Source organism: Panthera onca, chromosome D1, assembly GCF_046562875.1.
Source record: "Panthera onca isolate mPanOnc1 chromosome D1, mPanOnc1 haplotype 2, whole genome shotgun sequence".
Lineage (NCBI taxonomy): Eukaryota > Metazoa > Chordata > Mammalia > Carnivora > Felidae > Panthera > Panthera onca.
In genome coordinates this window covers 48,091,989-48,096,698 of record NC_138348.1, presented here as the reverse complement: position 1 = coordinate 48,096,698, position 4,710 = coordinate 48,091,989, and the positions used below count along the sequence as shown (strand labels likewise).

The following is a 4,710-nucleotide window of genomic DNA, read 5'->3' as shown; positions in this document are numbered from 1 at the left end:
GAGAAGCCTCGCCTGGCGGGCTCCTAGAGGCTCGGTGAGGTGAGGTGGCCTTTGCTCCCGCCTGGCCGACTGCCGCCTCCTGACGCCACCTCCTGAGCGGCTGTCGGGGGCCCGCCCAGCTGTTGACAAAGGCCGCACTGTAGAACCCGGGTTTGGTGAAGGGTTGGATTCCAAGCCACCACTTGTTAGGCCTCCCACTGGTCATAGCTACACAAAGGTAATCTTGTTACTTTACCATGCGATGGGGCCAATTATACTCACCTAGCTAGGTTGAGAAGCAAAAAGAAACTATATGGAAAGTAATTAGCCCTGGGTCCCACATGGTAAGCCCTAATAAATGGCAGCAATTCTTATGAACACATGCTGTGATATTATTGCTGCCCATTAAGCATCTGTTGTGTGCAAAATACTATACAAGTCACCTTACAGGCATTGCTCTTGTTTAAGTGGTTTGTTCAAAGTCACACAGCCAGTGAACAGCAGAGCAAGGACTTAAACCCAGGTTTAAATTACTTACGATAGATTAAACTAAATTAAACTACTTAGCAGGTAAATTAAACTACTTACGATTCTTAATGTTTGGACACTTGTGTATCAGTTATTTGTAGATTTAAACTGTGAAGAATTAATCCTGCCCTCTAATAATAGCTATTGACCATAGAAGAAGCCCTGTTCCAAGTACTTTAAAGGTATTAATTTAATCCTCACAGCAATCCTGTTAGGTAGGTATTATTAATACCTTCATTTTACAGTTGAAGAAACAGGAAAGTATGTTAAATTTTCCAAGGGTCAACCAACCAGTAAGGAACAGAGCTGTATTCAAACCCTGACTGAACCATGAGCTTGTGCTTTTAACTCTTGTAAACTGCCTCAGTAAGACTTCATCAGGGCCAGGCTCATGTTGTCCGTGTACTCCCCTTTTATACATTACGGAGAATGTGCCGAGGATTCTCTGCCTGACAAGTAGCACACAACCTGGCCTGCAATAGTTGTTCAGTATTTGAACATGTGATGAATATATGAACCTTGGAAAAACTAAGCCTAATAATGATAAGCCTAAACTAAGCCTATAAGTAATGATTTATTAAATTAAAAAAAAAATCTAATTAAATTCAGCAAGATTCTGTAGTTTAGCCTTATCTGGGCCTGGGAGTCTGGAATATTTCTCTGTAAAATTTTCCTTCAATTAAAATAGTATTGGAGGTTCTACTTAGTGCAATAAAACCAGGCAAAGAAATAAAAGGCATAGAGATTGGAAAGGAAGAATAACACTGTATTTGCAGATAAAAATACCATGGAATAGTACCAAAAAAAAAGCTACTGGAACTAATTAGTTTAGCAAAGCTGCAGGATACAAAGTTAATATACAAAAAATCAGCTGTATTTCTGTATACTAGCAATTAACAATTGGATGTTGAAATTTTTAAAATATCATTTAGCAGCAAAAACAAAAACACAAAAACCTAGAGATAAATGTGACCAAAGATGTGAAAGACATAAAATGAAAACTGTAAAACATTGCAAGAGAAATTAATGATCTAAATACAGAGATATATCATGTTCATGGATCAGAAGATTCAATGTTTTTAAGATGTCATTTCTGTCTGAATGGATCTACAGATTTAAGGCAAGCCCAATAAAAATCATAGCAGATTCTTTTTATAGAAATTATCAACCTGATTCTAAATTTTATATGGAAATGCAAAGGAACTAGAGTAGCCAAAACTTTGACCAAGAAAAACAAAGTTGAGGGACTTACAATACTTGATTTCAAGACATTATAAGAAGGGCGCCTGGGTGTCCGAGTTCATTGAGCTTCTGACTCTTGATTCAGCTCAGGTCTTGATCCCAGGGTCGTGAGATTGAGCCCCACATCCTTAAGATCCTCTCTCTCTCTCTCTCAAAAAAAAAAAAAAAAAAAAAAAAGACATTATAAGAGTTACAGTAATCAACACAGTGTGGTATTGATGTGAAGATAGATATAAATAGAGCAATGTAACAGAATTGAGAGCCCAGGGATAGACCTACACACACAGGGCCAATTGATTTTCAACAAATATGCCAAGGCAATTCAATGGGGAAAGGATAATCTTTTCAAGAAATGGTGCTAGAACAATTGAATAGTTATGCCAAAAAAATGAAAAGAATCTCAATCCTTTCCTCATACCATATAAAAAATTAAAAAATGGATCATAAATCTAAATGTAAGAGCTACAAGTATAAAACTCATAGATGAGAATATAAGGAAAAAAATACGTTACCTTGGAGTTGGCAAAAATTTTTTAAACATGGCACAAAAAGCATCTTAAAAGGGAAAAGAATTGATAAATTTTACCTTCTCAAAATTAAAACATTTTTTCAAAACATACTTAAGAAAGTAAAAAGGTAAGCCATAGACTGGGAGAAACTGTTTGGAAAGCATATATTTAATAAAGGACTTCTAACTACAATATGTAAAGAACTCTTGCAACTCAGAAGGCAACCTAATTTTTAAAACTGGGCAACAAATTTTTTAAAAAAATTTTTAAACGTTTATTTTTTATTGAGAGACAGTGAGAGATAGAGCATGAGCATGGGAGGAGCAGAGAGAGAGGGAGACAGAATCTGAAGCAGGCTCCATGCCTTGAGCTGTCAGCACAGAGCCTCACGTGGGGCCTGAACCCACAAACTGCAAGACCATGACCTGAGCCAAAGTCGGATGCTTAACCAACTGAGCCACCCAGGCGCCCCTGGACAACAAATTTAGATAGACACTTCACCAAAGAAGTTATATTGATGACAAAATAAATATATGAGAAGATGCTTAACATTATTAGACATTAGGGAAATGCAAATTAGAAGTACAATGAGGTATCACTGCACACCCTAGTCGCAGAATGGCTAAAATTAAAAAGACTGATCATACAAATTATTGGCAAAGATATGGAACAATTGGAATTTTCATATAGTGCATTTTGGGAATATAAAATGATATAACTAATTTGGAAAACAATTTGGCCATTTCTTAAAAAGCTAAACATATACCTACCATATGATTCCCATTGCATTCCTAGGTATTTACCCACTAAGACTATGAATATTCATTGCATCATTATTTGTGATAGGCCCAAACTAGAAACAACCCAAATGACCACCAGCAGGTGAAAGGAAAACAAATTGTGGTATATTCACACAATGGAATACTGCTTGACAATGAGAAGGAATGGACAATTGATAGACTCAACAACATGAATGAATCTCAGAATAATTATTCTGAGTGAAAGAATCCAGACCAAAAAAGGAACACATACTGTATGATTCCTTTGATATAGAATTCTAGAAAATCCAAACTATAGTGATAAAAAGATCAGTGGTTGCGATCAGTGGGATGAAGAGGATGAAAAATGGGGACTGGAGATTGGTGGGAAGGTGGTATCACAAAGGAGAAAACTTTTTGTAGTGATAGACATGTTATTTTTCTTGATTGTAGTGATGGTTTCACAGAAGTATACTTGGTCAGAAGTTCTCAAATTGTCTACTTTTATCATGTGCAGTTTACTATATGCAAATTTTGCCTCAATAAAGTTGGGATGGAAAACATATCTATTTAAATTTTAGAAGGCTTTATATTACAGCCTAATCTGAGCCTGGGAGTCAGAAAATCAGTACAAATTGCTTTCAATTTATAAAATTGAAGTAGTCCTTTTTTATACTTCATAGAGAGTGTAGTGAAGATTGCAACTATAGGAGAGACTACAAGATTAAAATATTTTAAAATTAATATTGACATCTCTAGATAATTTCTTTTAAGCACTACAGCTTTTTTTCTTAACTTTCCACAAGTGTAATGATTAAAATATAAAACCATAAGACATTAATAAAGATTATCTTAAAAGCAGTAGTAGAAGAGATTAGAAATTCTGAAATAGGAGTTATGAAGTTATTTTGTAGCAGGCAAAGGAAACCTTTATTTTTCTTATATAAAAAAAGGTGCAGGAAAATGTTTATAGGAAACCACAAGTATAAATAGCAAGAGTTAAGGAAAGAGAAACTACTAAGTTAACCCTTTTATAAGAAGAAGAGTGGGGTGTGCCTGGGTGGCTCAGTCAGTTGAGCAACCAACTCTTAATTTCCGCTCAGGTCATGATCCCAGGGTCATGGTGATCAAATCCTGTGTGAGGCTCTGCGCTCAGCATGGACCTAAGCTGCGCTCAGTTTAGGATTCTGTCTCTCCTTCTGCCCCTCTTCCAGCTCTCATGCTCTCTCTCTCTCTAAAGGGGGAGGGGGAGGAGGAGGGAAAGGAGGAGGAGGAGAAGAATTGTTCCTTTTGTAATGAATCTTATAATTTGTAATGCGTATTCAGATTTTCATAGTTTAGGTAGGTATTTGCCCATCCAAATACAGAGGCTTCAATGAAATTGTAGTAAACACAGTCCTGTAGTGAAGACCAGGAAAATTTGAGAGACTTTTAAAACTTTTTTCTAAGAAAATATGTCCAATGCCTCCTGCTTTTTGTTAGGTCACTAAACATCTGTGATAGGACTGTGGGAATATATGAGGAAGGCTCTGAGTGGTTTTGGATTGTAAAAACTTTTAACTTCCTATATTAATCCATAAAATTATGAAGTTAAAAGAACTAATAAATCATTTGGTCCAACATTCTTCATTTATAGATGAGGAAACTGAGATCCAAAGATGACAAGGTCCTTTACCTAAGGACCACAGAGCAAG

At 36.1% G+C, this 4,710-nt stretch overlaps 1 long non-coding RNA gene across 2 annotated transcripts in view; it reads left to right on the top strand.

Annotated features, from left to right (window-relative positions):
• The first annotated feature begins 76 nt into the window (after positions 1-76).
• LOC132661449 (uncharacterized) overlaps positions 77-4,710 on the top strand; it is a 203,706-nt gene continuing 199,072 nt past the window's right edge. For both annotated transcript variants that reach the window (XR_009602223.3, XR_009602222.3), the window contains exon 1: positions 77-217. This is a non-coding gene — a long non-coding RNA (uncharacterized LOC132661449). The remainder of the gene's footprint in view (positions 218-4,710) is intronic.